Raw genomic sequence first — 19,920 nt, 5'->3', positions numbered from 1 at the left:
ATGGATATCCTCCCGGAGGGGATAATGATAGGGCATACTGCCCCCCATACGGTGCTAATCCAGAACTCAAGGGAATTGTTTGCCCTTGGGGACCAGACTGCCCAAATTGACCTCCGAATGGATCAATTTGTTGAGACTCAACATAAGAGTTGCCCGATATTATTCCGGGGGAACAAACAGGAACGGACCATACTGTCGAAATAGCCCCTGAGTGGGCTCGTTCTAGCGGTTGAGAGCTAGTTGGGACAGATGGTATGCCGACGAACATTGTTGGAGTGACGGCAGGGAGTTTTGCTATCGCTGTGTTAGACGACACAGTCCTAGATGTTGACGGTTGTTCAGACATTTGGAGTCTATCCAAAATATTACCTAGCGATTCTACAGGAACTTCCACTGGTGGTAGACCAACTTCTGATGAAGAAGGAAATAGAGTGACCCCGACTCCAAAGTGCGTTGGAGTACTTGTTTGAGGATCTTCTAAAATTTCTTCAATCGCAATAAAACCAGGTGGAAGGGGAAGACCGTCAGGTCCGTAAAATATTTCTGGTGCCGAAGAAGGGGTTGAATCGACAGCGACAGATGTTTGAAGAGCAAGACTCTCTGAACCGGTTGTAGATGGAAATGGTTCGGTAACGCAAGTGTTTACTCTCAGACTAGGATCAATATCACTATCCCTCTGTGGTTGTTGAACTTCTTCTGTAGAGGCAGGGTTTCCAGAAATGTTTGGAGTAACCGGAATCTCAGATGTTGTTGGAACACTTGTTCTAACTTTAATAGGAGATTTCGAACCGGTTAAACGAGTTCACTTTGTCCGTACTGGTTTCGATTCCGGAGACAAAGACGGTTGACTCGTAAGCCTCCGCGAACGACGGGGTTTCAATTGACTTTCTTCCACGATTGCGGATTACTTGATCAACTAAAATAAAAAGGGGAAGTATGTTTCCGAATTAAATGAATTTTAGACACTTTAGGCACAACTTGTTTTTTCAGTTTTTAAGAGTCGAGAAAAAACAAAAGATGACTCTAGTCTCCTTCGATTTTTAATGAGCTTGAAGTGACAAGTGCTCAGATGGACCTTTTCCGTTAAGGAGTCTGAAAAGGAACGAAAGGGACTGCTTTGGAGATCTAGGTAGAGGGTGTACTAAACCAATCACAAAACTGCAGAATACGTTTTACGGTACGACAGTCAATCTTCCCGAATGCTGTGTTTGGTGCATTGCGATCAGTAGGGTGGCCGACACGGCTTCCTATGGATAAAAGGTTTTAAGCCTATAGGGGTCTCCCAATATATACTCGATGGTACGTGGGAGCATAAGTCCATACTAGCACTTATCCTCTCACAGTGGAGGAATCACCCAACCATCAGTGAGGACAACAGTTACCAGGTTTTACGACGCCGGAACACGTCTCTAGCCTAGACCTCTATGTTGTGCGTTAAGTTCCAAAGCGTTGTTAGATTCATTCAATTTATTTTAAGTTGATCTTTCTTAGAAGTTTGCCTTTTGGGATCACCACGAGATGTAGATGTAATTCCTAAATGCAATCTAAAGATGATAAGCAAATCTTTTATCTCTTTTCAGCAATGAAAATCCTAGCTACAAGGGGAAAAGAAAGACACAATCTTTTCTCAAAGAGCAAAGAGCACACTGTAAATGCACTTTTCCTAAATCAAGCAATACAAACTATCAATATGCAAATGCACATATGCATGTATTTGTTTTCACTTTCTTAATATTGATGCCTAAAAAGAAAGTTGATGTACAAATCTGAATTTGCTTTCAAGTGAAAAACACAAACAAGCTTCTTTTCGAAATCAAAAAGGTAGAGAAGATTACGACACTTTATGATTTTGAAATAAACACTCGTTTCGACACTAGAAAGTGACAAATTCAAACCAAAGGTAAAAGTAAAAGTATAATCAACTGTCAATAGCAAACAAACTTTCTCCTAAGATCAAAATCGACACTTACGACAGATCTAAATCCAAGGATGACAGTATGACTATTCTACTCTTTCAATGGAAAGCTGTAAATGATGTAACAAACACACAAAGAACATCTACAGTCTTTTTGTACAAAGGAGGCGGAATTAAGGCAAAGAAAAGGGGTTTTCAGACAGGTACACACACTGATAACAGGTTGCAAAAATCAGAGACAAAACTGGACAAAATGAAGCAAAGAACCTCAGCTGCACAGGGCAAAGGCTGATCAGCGCACCTGTTGCACAGAGAAACTAAATTGCAGCGTAGGTAGCCCTCTCGGGACCTGCGTTGAAATGCAGAACCTCTTCACAGAGCCTGCGCTGGGGCAGAAACGAGACTTCTATCCGGGTTCTGGGTCACGGTTTGCAGTTTAATCTATGGTTTTTGGCCGAGTAAAAGCAATCAGTAAGGTACAATCAGAGGGATGATTTAAAGGAGGACTAAGAGCTATCACAAAGGGTAATCAGATCATTTGTGAATCAGCTATTCAAATCATAAACAAATCCAGTGAGTGGATTGAAGTAGCAGGTGTCTACTTTGCATTTGATAATGGCAAATGCAGTTTGATTGCTACTTCTGTGTTTATGAAACAAACAACAAGAGAAACACAAACAAACTAACTAGACACGTTCCCCAGTGGATTCGCCATTTTGTTGTTGGGAAAAGTGTCTACTCAGAACGCCCCTATCCCACTAAGGTGTGATAGTGTCTTAGCAACAAACAAGGAAAACTACTTTCGTATTCTTCTTTATGAATTGTAAACGAAGAGGAATAGGATGAACCAACCTGTGTCTTTCGCTAGTCCTTTGATCCAATCTCGCATCTCTTTGATAGCTTCCAGCTACCTGCTCCCTTACTTGCCCAGCTTCACCAAGTTCCTGCAAGATCACAGAAGAGGAAAACTACACAAAGACATAGATTTACATTCATAAATAGCTTAGGATCAGATTTAAGCTAAACATGCAAATATAACAAAGCATCATTGATACACAAGCATGTAGGAGAAACTCAAATAGTTTTATTGATATAACAAGAAGATCCAGGAGGAGATATAACCAAGTGAGTCCCGATCCAGCATCAACCTCCGAGCAAAGGAATCCCTTCTTCACCTCCAACAAAGCATAAATCACCCAATGCACTAATCTCAATCTCAAAACCAACAACAATTCTCTGCAAAGTACAAAATTCCAGCCTCCGGATCTCTAGGATGAGGGATCCATATATAGATGTATGCAAAGAGGATGAGTCAACTTATGATTTGACTTGTGGCTTCTCTCTGTCAGTTCTTGCTTCCACTTGGATACTGAGAGCCTCTTACTCATCCTTGGTCGAACTCAGTGAGGCAAGTGTCATTGGGGAAGATTCTGGAAGCTTCCATTGCCTGTCCACCTCGCGGAATGACACTGCCATTTGTCATTTCCCACTCAGCGCACCCTGGTAGTGCATTTAGGTGCGTTGCAACGCACCTAGCTAGTGTACTTGGGTGCTATGCAACGCAGGTAGCTAGTGGAGCAGCTGAAATGATCCTGATTTGACTGATTTTGAGCAGTTTCTGGTGGAGAACTTCTGGGAGAAGCTGTAATTGGTTGACCTTGTTCCTCTAGGGGTAGGAACAACACTTTTAGGGACTTAGGATCCCTTGGTTTATGGACATTTCATTCTTAGAGCTGTAAGGCACAAAAATGTCTATAACAGTCCGCACCTTCCATGTAGACAAAGTGCGGTCCCACGCACTGTGTCTAACCCGGAGGGTGCGGTCCCCGTCGCAAGGGTTTATAACCCAAAAATTCTCAAAAATGGACCACACAAAATAATTTCTAGCAATTTAATTTGTCTTTATACTTGATGCAGAGAGTACATCATGCTAGATTGGCGTGAACGAGAGCATGAGGACGTGGATGCTGCCGCATGGAATCATCAGCCTTCACTTGATACTTTGAGGGTGTGCGGCTTGTACAAATTTTGGGCCATTCCCGGCATGAGGGCTCAGGTGGATTTCTTACAGTGGTTGGTTGACAGATGGAGCATACAGGACCAGTGCTTCTTCATTGGTGGCCACTAGCTCGAAATCGAGCAGGTGGACATATATTTCTTGACTGGTTTGCTTAAGAGAGGCGAAGACTTGACTCTGTTTGGGGCTAGGCCAGGTGGCCAGTCTGTCGATAGCCTCAGGCTAGAGTACTGCAACAGCCAGGATAGAGACAAAGGGATAGACATAAAGACCATATCCCGTCCTGAGCTCATGGTGATTGCGTTCACTGTCACCAGACTTTGCGGAGCTGCCGCATTACATATTGCCACCGGATCCCAGATGCGTATGGCAGTTGATTGCTTTCGAGGCACCATCTTGAACTGGTGCGATGCCGTGTTGGCCAATCTGAAAATCCAACTGACCAGGGCCAAAAACAGAAAACTAAAGACCTTTGGTTATGGGGCTTTGGTTGTGATTTTTGGCCTGGAGAGGGTTCCTATGCTAATCCCACAGCACCTTACTGTTGGAGCTGGGCTTCCTCGAGAGCCTAAACTGATGCGATGGGTCGCAGTTATGGCCCGTCACCCGGACGAGAGGACAGAGGTTGCTCGATTCAAACCTGTGTATTTCCAATGGCTGGAAAACCAGGTCTTTTCTATTCAGGACTTCCCTTATGCTGGGATAGATTTTCATGGTGACCCAGACATGGTTCTTCCACCAGGAGAGCAGTGGGATGAGTCAGGTAAAATTCTTTTCAACATTTTTCCTATTTTAATTTTTTTTTTATTTTTTCATCGTCTCAAAGCTGATAGTAAAAATTTCAAATGCAGATGTGGGTCCACAACGACCAACCACTCTTCGGCCTTACGAGAGGAATCAACTAGTTGCACCCGCGCCAGCCCCACAGGACGAATCAGTAGAGGTTTTGGCTGAGATGGAGGGTCATCTCGAGCGCTTGATAGGAGACATTCTTGAGACCACTATAGATGACATTCCTCGTCGACTTCAGCGCTATGTGATTGGGGTCCTGGGACCTTTAAGGAGGTTCCTTTGCAAGGTGGCCCGTGCAGTGGTTTCTTATAGAGATCATCACCAGTGATAGGATGATCGCCTATTGTGGGCACATGTGACATTTTTGTTTTTTGTACTTATCATTTTTGCCGATCATAAGGTTTTTTTCAACCTATGATCGAGGACGATGTATTTTTTGACACACTCCTATATATATATATATCACTATTACCGGCTTATCTTGTAAATCATGTTATGGAATGGTTTTAAATTTACATGTATGATTATTGCAAATGTATATTTAACATTCGAGAAACAATTGCATATGCTAATGTATTTAAAGATCTTGGAATATGCTGATATTCAATATAATCAAATTCACGTTCCAAGAGATGCACTCTCAAAAATAATCTCAATAACATTGGATTTCTAATGGCATACACTCTATTAAGCTGTAATACAACGAGTTCAGAATCTAACCTCACTATCAAACTCCGAATCCCAAATGAAATAGATTCAGATAATAACTCAATCACTGCACTATACTCGACAATTTTTTTCGTTGTTTGACCGAGGCTTACCCCATGCATAGATACTAACTTGTCAGAGGGCGAATAGATAACCCAAGCTACGGAAGAGATGTTCCATGTATTACGACAAGCACCATCAGTGAAACCAATGTATGTTTGGAGAGGCATCGACATCTGCAATATTAAGAGTAAAGCCAAGATAAGCAGGAATAATGACGAAAAACACTCTCTAAGCTAAGCACACTGTTTAAACTAAAACACACCAGCTGGAAAGAAAAACTATCCTAACTACAAATCCCATACCCATTCTTTTAAGCATAATACCTCTTCAAGTAAAGGCCATTTCTGGGTTTACCCAAAGAGTCCCCGTCAAAGTCTACCAATTCATAGGCCCCTTTGGCTAGCTTTCGCTTGACAATATAGGGACCATGCCACATAGGAACGAATTTTCTAGCGCCTAATTTATCATTAGCTTGATCATAAACTAAGACTAGGTCTCCTTCCGAGAAATTTCAAGGGGTCACATTTCGATCATACTGAGCTTTCATTCGTTTTGCGTAAGTCTCGATCGCCAATGCAGCATCACGTCGATTCTCATCTAATTGAGCCAAGTATAACAAATGCTTTTCCTCTTTGGAAGTGGCTGGAAGTAACTCGATGGCCATTTGCAGTGATGGGATTTCGCATTCAATGGGTAACACAGCTTCTAAACCATAGACTAGTTGGAAAGTAAGTTTCTTCTTAATCCAGTACAAAGAATTACCTTCACTAAGGGTACCACATCATTAAAGATTCCTAATTTTTGGAAGATAGAACTCAAAGCATCATGCTCAAATCATCTTAAAACCATTGTCCAAGAAATAAAATGATGAGTTTTAGGGAAAGAGAAGGATAACCGAGTAAATCTTAGTATGCAATTAACTTTAATACCATAGACATGGCCCTACTGCCCATAGGTGTCTATAACCTCAACATGGATGTCTTTTAACCCAACGAAATGCCTGTGTCCCACTTACTAGATATAGATTTAGAGTTATCTTATTTAATTTAAAAAAAAATAGATGAAGATCACTGTCCTGGCTTGGTAACCAACTGATGGCAGTGCCACTCACAAGAAGTAACATGGATGAACATGTCAGCTCATGATGAGACCTCTTGCCTTACATCTTTTCCGCTGAAAGCCATTACTCTGGCTTGGTGACCAGCAATAGTAATGTCATGCATGTTAGGTCTCACGATCGTAGTAGGTCAGATCATGACGAGACCTCCTATCCTCCCCTAAATATTTTTGTAAACTTTGATTGTAATTAACCTCAAAAATTTACTTAATAAGTGGGGAGGCAGATCTACTCCTTAAGAGCACGGGATGGCATGAAAAGTTTTTTTTTAATGACTAATCATTACTAGCTACTTCCTCTACCCTAAAGACTTATTAAAAATATCCCAAATAATGTCTGAAAGATTCTTTAAGTTAATAATGCTAGTGTTCTCATGAATAGATTTTTATGATCTTTACAAGAGTGGTCCACCATAGGGGGCTCTCCAATAGTACCTTCTAAAGGAAATTGAAAATATATATCTCAGATGACAACTTCATTAGAGTGGTTAATCATGGTTACTTTTTCAAAATCATGAGATATTAGAGTGAATCATACTCAACAAGATTTGTCACAGATGTGTATGCTAACAACCGATGTGGATTAAAAGAAATTTCAATGGCTATGCTTTAAAAATCAAAACCCCAATTGCATTGTTATAAGAACTTTATTCATGGCATTTCTTCATTCTTCTACCCTACGCTACCCTAAGAAGTGGAAGACTCCATTTTAAGTATAGGAGGAATTCCAGTGCAACCAAGTGCGCAACAAGAGGATAATAATATTCCTGTTCAAATTTGAAAATCATATTTGAGAAAATACCAGAACATGAGGTACCAACTGCATTAAGTTATGAAACCAGCTCACAAAAAGATAGAAAAGATAGATGAACACCTTAGAAATAAGCCTCTTCGAGGGGGAAACCTCCTTTACATTACACAAATGAACAATTCTTGGATTATTCAAATGACAAAACCTCCTTTCTATATATAGGAGTCTAAGGGGTCACAATATAACCAAGCCGACCTAACAATAATAATATAAAGGCACAAAAATAACAATAGTGGGATTCTATGGGGCACAATAATAACAATATGGGGACAATAGGGGCACAACAATAAAAATAAGGGATACAATGACAATAATAATGGGGGAATCACTAGTATTATAGGGCCCTAACATGCCCTTCTCCTTCAAAAAAGTGTTGTCCTCAATGCTTGAGTAGTTCTGGGTGCTTCTGTATAAAATTCTCATCCTCCCATGTGGAATATTCAACGGGTAAGTTCTTCCACTTGATGATATAATATGAAATTGATCGATTTTGTAGCTGTGGAGTTGTTGCTTCTTTGACTGCTTTAGGTTCTAACATGATTTTTCCTTCCTCATCAAGTTCTAAAAATATTGTTTGAATTGGAATCTTGTCACCTATAACCTTCTTTAAGCATGAAACATGGAAAACTGGGTGCACTCGGGAAGTTGCAGGAAGCTCCAATTTGTATGCCATAGTACCTATCTTTTGCAACACCTTGTACATACCATAATACTTTGGTGATAATTTATTATCATTCTTAGCTTGCTTGAGGGAAATTTGTTTATATGGTTGTAGCCGTAGGAATACCTAATCACCTACATCAAAACTTCTTTCGCTGCGATGTTGATTTGCCTGCTGTTTCATTCTATTTTGTGCCAAGGTGAGGTTATCATTTAAAAGTTGGAGAACTTGTTGCTGATGCTCAATGTGATCTTCCACTGCTTGAACCTCAAAACTTTCTCTTAAATATGATGTGATGGATGGTGGATGATATCCATAAAGTGCCATAAATGGGGTCATTTTTGTTGCAGTATGGAAGGAAGTGTTATACCACCATTCAGCCAGAGGCAACCATTTGACCCATTGTGTCTGTTTATCAGATACAAAGCAACGAAGATATCTTTCCAAACATTTGTTTACTATCTCAGTTTTCCCATCAGATTGAGGATGATAATATGAGCTATGAGCTAACTGAGTACCAAGACAAGAAAACAATTATATCCAAAAATTTCTAGTGAAAATTGGATCTCTATCACTTACAATAATATTTGGGTTTCCATGTAGATTTTGAATTGTTTCCATAAATGCAGTAGAAACTGTACTCGCTTTAAATGGATGAGATAATGCACAAAAGTGTGCACACTTGGTAAGTATGTCAACTACCACCATGATCACACTCTTTCCTTAGGACTTGGGTAAACCTGTGATAAAATCCATTGAAACCTCGTCCCAATGTTGGCTTGGAATGGATAAATGTTGTAATAGTCCTAGGGTCTTAATTGTTTCAACTTTATTTTGTTGGCAAACCAAAAATTCCGTGACAAAGTTTTGAATATCCAATTTAAGGCCATCCAAAAAAAAAAACCTTCTTAACCATGTGGTAGGTTTTTAGAAATCCTGAGTGCCCTCCTAAGGGAGAGGCATGCAATTCCATAAGAATCTTTTGTTTGATTTGGGAATTCTTACATAGGTATAACCGATCTTTGTACCACAACGAATAATTTTTCCAGCTAAATGTATCAAATGCAATGGGATCTTGTTGTATCTTTTGAATGAGTGCCCACTCTTCCATTCATCCCTTGCATTGTTTATCCAATTTGGTTGGATAATAGAAATGGCGCAAAGAAATGCTTCCACATCCTCATCTTTTCTTGAGAGTGCATTTGCCACAACATTTTGCTTCCCTTTTTTGTAGATGATTTCAAAGTCATAGCCCAACATCTTTGTGACCCATTTTTGCTGCTCTTCTGAAGATAATCTTTGTTCTAAAAAGTATTTAAGACTATCAGGATCTGTTTTTACCTTAAAGTATCTTCCCATTAGGTAGCGTTGACATTTTTTAAGTGCATGTAGTATTGCCAACATTTCCTTCTCATAAATAGCTTTGTGTAAATACTTTCCTTTGATTGGACGACTTTCGAAAGCAATGGGTATTTATTCTTGCATTAAAACTGCACCAATTCCATTTCCTGAGGCATCACATTCCACAATAAAGGTTTTTGTGAAGTCCGGTGTAGCTAAGACTGGTGCTTGGCACATTGCCTCTTTAAGATGTTCAAAGGCCTTCGTTGCTTCTGGAGTCCATAAGAATGCATCTTTCTTCAATAATGTTGTTAACAAACTTGCGATAATACCCTGTCAACCCGAGCAATCCTCGTAGATACTTTATGGATGTTGGGATTTTCCATTCCTTAATGGTTTTAATTTTGCTAGGGTCTACCTTAACACCTTCACGAGATACAATATGATGCAGATATTCCACCTCTTGTACTCCAAAGAAACATTTGGAGATTTTTTCATATAATTGTTTCTCCTCCAATAGTTTGAGCACCATGTCAACATGTTGGACATGATCCTTCCAAGACTTGCTATAGATTAGTATATCATCAAAAAATACTAACACAAATTTTCTAAGGAAGGGTTTTATAATGGAATTCATCAAACCTTGAAATGTAGAAGGTGCATTAGTAAGGCCAAAAGGCATGACCAAAAATTCATAATGACCCTCATGAGTTCTAAATGCTGTTTTTGGAATGTCTTCAGTCTTCATTATGATTTGATGATATCCTGAATGAAGATCCAACTTGGTGAAGTAAATTGATCCATGCAATTCATCCAATAATTCATCAATGACAGGAATGGGAAATTTATCTTTAATAGTGAGCTTGTTGAGCTCCCTATAATCTGGACACATGCTCCATGATCCATCCTTCTTGTGAACCAATACTAATGGTGCAGAGAAAGAACTTTGAGTAGGTTGAATTATACTAGCCTCTAGCATTTCTGCAACCATACGTTCAATTTCACTCTTTTGGACATAGGGATATCTATAAGGCCTGATGTTTGGAGGAACACTTCCTGGAATCAAATTTATAGCATGATCATGATCAAAAATAGGTGGGAGGACTTTGGGAGTCTCAAATACCTTGGAATGATTGCCCAAGACTTTTTGGAGATCTAGAGAAATGGATGATTTCGATGTGGGAACCTCTAGTGAACATAATTGTGCAATTATGCCTCATTGTTGTTTCTTTAGAAGCTTTGTCATTCCGTTAGAGCTAATTATCTTTCCCAATTTCCCTACGACACCCCTTAATTAAAGTTCCTTTCCTTTTGAAGAGAATTTCATGAAAATTTCTTGAAAATTAAAAGCTATTGTACCCAAGGATTGTAGCCATTGGACTCCTATTACAACATCAACACCACCCATTGGAATGGAAAGCATTGGGCTATTCAATACATATTCTCCCATGGATAGCTTGATATTATGGCACTTTCCTGAGCAATTTATGGATCCTCCACTTGCAACCATCACTTGACACTTGGTGCTGGATATAGGAAGCAATTCAATTCCTTGACTATCTTACAATGAATAAAATTATGGGTACTTCTCGAATCAATCAACACTATTACCTTTTTTTCTTGATATGCCCTTCTATCTTGATAGTTTGAGGAGTGGTAATTCCAGCCAATGCATTACAAGATATGGTTGGATTAATTTCTTCTTTTTCTAGGGTTTTTTCCTGGTGTATATCCTCTTCTTTTGACGTTTCTTGTTCCTTTCCTTCCTCCTCTTCACAACCTATGTAAAGCAATTTCTTCTTGGCACACTTATGACCTTTAGTGTGTTTGCTATCACAACTGTAAAAAAGCCCTTTTGATTTTTTTTCTTCCAATTGTTGTGGTGTCAACCTTGTAGGTTGTGGATGGCTAGGGGTAGCAACACTTCCATCTTTATGATTGTGAGTGGTAGGCTTCCTTGTTGCCATAATTTTACTTTCCATTTTTCTTGCCAACCTGAATGCCTTCTCCAATGAATCTGGTTCCCAAAGGCGAACCTCATGTTAGATGTTATCTTTTAAAGTCCCTGTGAACACATCAATCCTATGCTCCTCTGGAATATCTTTTACCCTTATATTCAATTTTTGGAGGTCCTCAATGTGCTCCATCATTGAACCCTTTTGTTTGAGATTTATCAATTGGCTAAAAAAAGTGTTGCTTTTTGTATCCTCATAATGTGCTATCATTTCATCCGTAAAAATAGCCCAAGTGACAATTTGTTTACGAGAGCAAAGCCATCGATACCATACAAACTGATTTGGTTCCAAATATAAAGTTGCAATGTGTACCTTTTGTGTGTTTTGCACATTATGGAGATCGAAAAATTGCTCCATCTGTAGTATCCATGTTTCGGGATCCTTGCCATCAAACTTCCTCATATCGATCTTTGGAACATGGTGGTTCTTCGATCCAACGTTAGAGTCTATGAAATCATGATTAAAATTTATTTTGTTCTCATCATGAGTTTCCTTTACTACCCTTTCGCCATTACTAAGCATTTCTTGTAGAAACTTTGTCAAATATGTCTTCAAATATTCCATGCATGTCTTCAAATCTGTCTTCAAATCATCCATCTTAGCTTCCACAATGTCCATCTTAGCTTCCACGTTGTCCATCTTAGCTTCCATGTTGTCCATATTAGCTTCCACGTCATTCATATTAGCTTCTACACCTTTCTTTAAACCATCCATCTTAGCTTCCACGCCTTTCTTTAAACCATCCATCTTAGCTTCCACACCATACATCTTAGCTTCTACGTCTTTCTTTAAACCATCCATCTTAGATTCTGTTACTTTTTGTGCGAGTGACATTTGTTGCACTTGGTCTCTTAATTTTGATATATCATGTTGCATTTCTTCCTCTTATTCATGAGTCATGCTAGAGCTTTCAGGTTGCTTACTAGGTGTTTCCATTTTCTTTCTTTGGGGCATCAATGACTGATAATAATTCTTCACTATTCCCTTTGAATTCCTTCAAACTATTTTTTCAAACCAAGCTTATGCAAAAATTTAAAAAAAACTACACACCTTTGTTTTTTCCACGGTGTAGGAGCTTGATGTTGAAAATGATGTATTTTGGTAATTTTGGATCTCCAAAGTCTAAAATTTCTTCCTGCAGTAACCTTCTGAGTAATATTTCTAACTCTTCAAGTATGATCAAAATTGGATTCTCCAATGAAGAGTTATGCCAAATCTCCCACGATGACCTGAGTATAGACTTGCTCAGTACAACGAACTTTTACGACATGCCGCGGGTTCCTGTTTCAACCTTAGGTTCTGAAAATGGTATCCCAAAAAATACAGTCCATCGTCTTTCTGTAACTTCTTACGAAAATTAAATCTGATGCTCTGAGAGAAGGTTATGACGATTTTCCCAAGGTGACCTGTTTGGCATGTAATTCGAGGGTCTACAAAAACCCTAACTTCCTTAGATTATATCTCCTAAAATATAGCCCTTGCTTTGTTTTGAAAGCAGTCTTCCATGCATCTTGTTCTGCAACTTTGACTTGATGGTAGCCACTACGCAAGTCCAACTTGGAAAAGTAAATAGCTTCTTTCAGCTGATCTAATAGATCATCTATGCGAGGAATAGGATAACGATTCTTGATTGTTATTTTATTCGTTGCTCTGTAATCAATGCACATCCTCCACGAGCCATCTTTCTTTCTCACCAAGACAATTGGAGATCCACATGGTGATGTGCTTGGCCTTATGAACCCTTTGTCGAGCAGCTCTTGTATCTGCTTCTTGATCTCTGCATTCTCTAAAGAGGATAACCTATACCTTCCGATGTTACGCAATGGAGCATCTTGCTGCAAATGAATATCATGTACAATTGTCCTTTTGGGTGGCATACCTTTAGGTTCTTGAAATAGGATATCAAATTCTGAAACAAATTTTTCTAAATCAGCTTTCTATTTAGCATCACAACCTTCAAATACATTGGTTTTATCAAGTTTCTTTTCCTTTACAACCATTAGTAAAAATTGCTTGCATGAATTTACAATTCTTTTCATCAGCCCTGAGTTAATGAGAGTGTAGTTATTTTTGAGCTCATGAGCTCTTACAATATATTCTATTCCATCGTTTGTGAGTTGATACTTATTTTCAGTTCTATATAAAATGGCTTTCCTATCATACAAGTAAGGACTTCCTAAAACAATACCACATATATCCAAGGGAACTATATCTAACTCAACCTCATCTATGAAAGTTGACCCCCCCCCCTCTCTCTCTCTCTCTCTCTCTCTCTCTCTCAAACTTTTTGTATAGCTCACTTGGTTCAAAGCTACTCTCTCTCTCTCTCTCTCTCTCTCTCTCTCTCTCTCTCTCTCAAACTTTTTGTATAGCTCACTTGGTTCAAAGCTAATTTATGAGAGTAGAGGTCTTGAGTTCAAGTCTCCTTTTTGTTGGAAAGGGGGCGTTTTTTTTCATTTCCGCACATTCCCGCACTTCGTCGGCATCTTCATCAATTTTTTTTCAAAAAGCCATAACTTCTTCATCCGGAAGCCGTTTTCAGAACCGTTTTTTTTGAAACGACCTAATTTTTCGAGATCTTTCCATTGGAACACTTAGTTTCAACATCTATAGCTTTAGTTTCTGTTAAAATGGAAAGTCCATGCCAAGTTATTCTTGACAACACCAACTACTTCCAATGGTGGTCCTACATTGTGGATTTACTTAGAAGTAAAGGTCTCTACAGAATAGCCACAGGCCAAGAAACCAAACCGAAAGATGAAGATAAGGCAGCTAAATGGGAAAATAGGCAAGATCAAGCACGTGGGTTGATAGGGATGTCTATTTCTCCAGATCTTAGATTCCATATTGCAGAACTTGATGCTCCTGATGAAGCAATGAAACATATTACTAAAGTCTTTGGAATTAAAAATGAACTTAGGGCCCATCAACTTGAAAATGAGTTTCTTACATTGGACCCCAATAATTTTTCTTGCATTGAAGATTTTTTGTCCAAGTTCAAGACCCTTAGACTTCTCTTGGAAGGTGTTAAGGTTAAGAAAGAAGATAGTAACCTTATATATTCCATTCTTACTAAGTTGGGACCAGCCTACTCTGTGTTTGTTTCCACCTTCCATTCTACAAGAGAAGCCTTCATTTCTCAAGGACAAGACTACAAGTCCCCTTCCTTTGATTCTTTTTGTGATTCTTTAATAAGAGAACAAGAAAAACTCTTACACCTTGGTCTTCTTAATCTTGGAAACTCTTCTAAGAAAGCGTTAGCCGCCCAACAACAACCAAATCCAAAGAATCCTAAGAAGTTGTATCCTAAAAAGAATGGTCCTAAACCAAACAAGGTTCCTAAGCAATTTCAGCCTCAAAATGAAAAATCATTTCAACAAAATGATAAGACAAATAAAAACAAAGGGAAGAAGACTGATAGACATTGCAACTTTTGTAATCGAGATGGCCACTTAGAATCCAAATGCTTTAAGAAGATGGAAGCCTTGGAAGCAGCAATGAAGAAGCATAACATCCATTTGGAGCACTCTTCAACTTCAACTTCATCTTCAGGAATGGCACTTTCTGCATGTGGTTGTCAAGCATCTCGGTCTGGCTATGCACTAAATGTATCTTCTTCTTCTCATTCTCATGAGTGGCTCATTGATTCTGGAGCTTCTTATCACATGGCCAAAAACAAAGCCATGTTTTCTTCTTTAAATGATTGTAACACCAAAAATATATATGTTGGTGATGATAGATCTCTTAGTGTTGTAGGGACTGGAACTGTTCATCTAGACAATGGTCAGTTTAATGATGTATTATGTGTTCCAACCTTATCCTGCAACCTTCTATCTGTATATCAGATAACTCATTCAGGTGAAGGTAAAATCGTTGAATTTTCACCTCACGATGTTGTAATTAAGGACCTAAGAGATCCTAGACAGATTTTAGCTACTGGCATTGCTGATGATTCTACAAGGTTGTATATGTTTCACAACTTTGGGTCATTAAATCTTCCCTCAGTATTTGTTGCTCATAATGATGAAGTGAGCAAACTTTGGCATGAGCGATTTGGTCACTTAAACTATCGCTCTCTTCAGAATCTATGTAAAGAAAATATGGTGACAGGTCTTCCAATGGTATTTTGTAGAGATGGTGTTTGTTCCGGATGTGTACTCGAAAAGCATCATCGAGACAGTTTTGAAAAACGTGCCTCTTGGCACGCCTCAGCCCCTTTACAGCTTGTGCATAGTGATTTATGTGGTCCACTTCCAGTTGTTTCCTTCTCTGGCTACAAGTATTTCTTAACTTTCATTGATGATTTCTCTAGACACACTTGGGTATACTTCTTTAAACTCAAGAGTGAAGTATTTAACATGTTCTTGGCCTTTAAGGCCTTTGTTGAAAAACAATCTGGACATCAAATTCTTAAGCTAAGATCTGATAATGGCGGAGAATATGTTAAAAACAACTTCATCAACTTTTGCACTGAGCATGGAATTCAAATGCAACATACTGTTCCATATACTCCACAACAAAATGGTGTAGCTGAAAGGAAGAATCGCATCTTAAAGGAAATGGCTGATTGTATGCTTCAATCTAAAGGACTTAGTCTTAATTATTGGGTAGAAGCAATTAACTGTGCAAATTACATAATAAATCACACTCCTACTAAGGTTTTAAAGAATATCACTCCGGAAGAAGCATGGAGCTCAATTAAACCAGATGTAAGTCACTTTCGTGTTTTTGGAAGTGAAGCATGGGCCCATATTCCAGATGAGAAACATAAAGCTTTAGAACCTAAGAGTGAAAAATGTATTTTTGTTGGATATTCTGAAGATTTCAAAGGATATAGACTTATTCCACTTAAGTCCAAGAATGTTATCATTAGAAGAGATGTAAAGTTTGCTGAAAATATATCGGCCTACGAGCCTAGTTAGGCGGATGTGCCACCTCTTCCTATCTCTTCTACTTTTGAAAATATTTCTTCTTCAGATGATGAAAGAGAGGATGACAATCCTCCCCCACCTTCTCAGGATCCTCCTTTAGCTCCTCAGCTTCAAAAATGGGTCCGTGCTACTCGGGATGCAACAGGTGATCTTGCTAGTGATCCTACAGATCAACGACATACACGTTCTCAGTTCGAGAGAGCCTCTTCTTTACTGGCTCAAGCTTCAGTGAATTATGATCCTGACAACTTTGCAGAAGCTTCAAGCCATCCAGATTGGGAAGCAGCTATGAATGAAGAATATCATTCATTATTGGCAAATGATACATGGGATCTTGTTCCTCTACCAAAGGGACAAAAACTTGCTAGATGCAAATGGGTTTATAGAACCAAGTATGGACCAGATGGGAAAGTTGATAAACATAAAGCTCGTCTTGTTGCTAACGGTTTTTCACAAGTCGAAGGCATTGACTACACTGAAACCTTCTCCCCTGTTGCCAAAATGAACTCTATACGCCTTGTTCTTTCCCTTGCTGCCTCTTTCAAATGGGAAGTCCATCAGATGGATGTTAAATCTGCCTTCTTGAATGGGGACTTGCATGAAGAAATCTATATGGAACAACCTATTGGCTTTATACAAACAGACTCCAGCCTTGTATGTCGGCTTAAGAAATCCCTTTATGGTCTCAAGCAAGCTCCTCGAGCTTGGTATGCCAAAATGGATAACTTTCTTTTAGAAAATGTCTTTTCTATGTGTCATTCTGACAATACTGTCTACACCAAGAAAGTGGGCAAGTCTCTTATCATTCTTGTTCTTTATGTTGATGATCTTATCCTGACTGGTAGTGATCCCAACCTCATAAACCATGTGAAGTCTAGCCTTAAAAGGAAGTTTGAAATGACAGACTTAGGACACTTACATTATTTTCTTGGTCTTCAAGTCTTGCAATCCAAGGAAGGTATTTCCCTTTCCCAGTCCAAGTATGCTTGTGATATTCTACGTCATTTTCACATGGAAGACTGTAAGCCAGCCCCTTCTCCCTTTCAGTCTGGAGTCAAACTTTCAGTCACTTGTACTTCTCCTGAAGTTGATGCTACCTTATACAGTCAACTTGTAGGAAAACTTTTGTATCTAACCCATACTCGTCCTGACCTTTCCTTTGCTGTTGGCCTTGTTGCTCGGTTTATGCAAAACCCACGTGAAAGTCATTGGAAAGCAGCTAAAAGAATACTTTGTTATGTTCGAGGTTATGTGTTCACTCTTGGTTCAGGACCTATTACATGGGCTTGCAAGAAACAAGGTGCCATTTCTCTTTCTTCAGCAGAAGCAGAATATCCTGGTGCTGTAGAAGCTAGTAAGGAAGCCTTGTGGCTTTGTCAGATATTGTCAGAGTTTGGCTTTCAGCAACAACATCCGACTACACTTTGGTGTGATAATAAAAGTGCCATTCAACTATGCAAAGATCTAGTCCAACATCAGCGCAGCAAACACATTGAACTGCACATGCACTTCATCAGAAAGCTCATCCACGACCATGTTCTTGAAGTGCAATATTGTTCAACAGATGATCAAGTTGCAGACATCTTTACAAAGGCTCTCACAGAGGCAAAGTTCACTAAACTTCGATTTATGGTTGGAGTTCAGGAAGTTGTCACTAAGGGGGGATAGGCTCTAGTGCCTCCTTCCTTCTCCTATTGTGTCATATTTGTAAATCTTTCAATCCTATCCCAAGTTGTTCTTAAGGGGGGATGTTAGGATATTCTGACACATAGGAAATAGTTAAGTATAACTTGGTCTGGTATAGAGTTAGGTAAAGTGTGTTTCTTTACTATGTAAATTTTGTAACTTACAATCCGACGGTCACGATATGTAGTGATCCGACGGTTCATTCTCTCATCATTATTACCGACACTTGATCCGTGGCTTAACACCCGATTGGTCCATGATCTCTATTTAAAGAGCATGGAGGGTCATTTGTAGGTTAACCGTTCATGAGAGAAGCTTATGTAAATTTTCATTCTTTTATTAATAAATTGCCTGAAGTGGCCATGTTGGCTCAGGTCATGGACTGTTTCCCTCTTTGAGGGTTTTAACCATGTCAAAAGTACTGGTGTATTGATCTGCGATCTGTTTGTGAGCGGTGTCCTTTGGTGTTCTGTCTGAGGAACTTACCCTGTAAATTCCTACACTAGTCACTTGTAGCTTTGCTTTATCACAAACCCAACCTAATGAATATGGCTTCTTGTGAGGTGTGGTTAGTAGTCCCAACTTCTTTACAATTGCTTCAGAAATCAAGTTTACTTGTGAACCACTATCTAAAGTATCAATCTTTTGATGCTTGGAAATAACTCTCATATGAAAAAGCTCATGCCTTTTCCTCTCATTTTCTTCATTATCAATAGATTGTACAGAATTACCAGTAGATGATTCAGAATTTTTACCTTTTATACCTGCAGCTATGATTGTTGTTTCATCACCTGAGTCTGACCCCAAATATTTCTGAATAGTAGCAGTAGTCTTCTTCCTCTTGCCATCGAACTTCTTGGGTTTCAGCTTCGGATGCAAAGACTAGCAATGTTCATCATCATGTCCAACATTCTTGCAGTGAGTGCATGAAGGTTTGTCTTTCTGTACAGTGTTTGCCTTCCTCTCTTTCCATTTCTGCTTCTTCTTTTCCTTGTTCTTGCTTGCAGTGGGTTTTGATGATCCCCCAATCTATGGGTTCAATTCTTGCCTCTAGCCTCTAGGTGTGTAGCCTGAACGAATACCTCATCTATGCTAGTAGGGTTAAACATGAGAATGGTGTGCCTCAAATAGCTGTGTAGACCACCTATATACTTCAGCAAAGTTTCAGGTGAGTCTAGAGAAATGCCTATAATTAAAGCTCTTTTTCTAAATTCCTGGGTATAGCTTTGTACACTATGCCTTTTTAGCTGGCGAAGAGTTTGCCAATTCATCATTGCTTGCTGCATCTAAGCTAGTGGATAGAATTGTTTTTTAATGGCAGAAACAAATTCACTCCAGGTAGAAAGAATTTTACCATGCTTCTTCAAATCAACTTGTGTCTTGCCTTCCCACCACACTAGGGCAGTTCCTCCAAGGCGAAGGCTGGCCAGCTGAATCTTTATCCTTTCTAAATCGATGTTCTCCACCTTGCAATATACATCAATTTTCTAATCTAGTTATCTAGCTTTTCTTCATTTAATTCTCCATCATATATTGGAAAATCAAATTTTACATCTAATTTAATCAAAGGGCTAGAAGGAGGTGTTGATAGAGGAGGCTCTTTCCCTTTTCCTTTGCCTTATGAATGGCCATCTAGAAGAGGTTCCTCTATTCCTTTGTCTTGTTTGGAGGTTGAAGTATCTTCAACTCGACCTTTCTTAAATTCTCTATACATCTCTTCTACCATGGCTCTCATGGTTATGAAACTATCCATGAAATGAGAGTCTAATTCCAAGGGAATTTCTTCTGCCATTTTCCTCCTAAGATAGACTCTTCCTATTTTTGGGTTAGACTCAACCAGTTTTCCTTCTCCTAATTTGAGCTT

The sequence above is a fragment of the Pinus tabuliformis genome, chromosome 6 (assembly GCF_031772625.1).
Source record: "Pinus tabuliformis cultivar Carrire ecotype Pingquan chromosome 6, CPIR1, whole genome shotgun sequence".
Lineage (NCBI taxonomy): Eukaryota > Viridiplantae > Streptophyta > Pinopsida > Pinales > Pinaceae > Pinus > Pinus tabuliformis.
Note: the sequence above shows the minus strand (reverse complement) of the source record.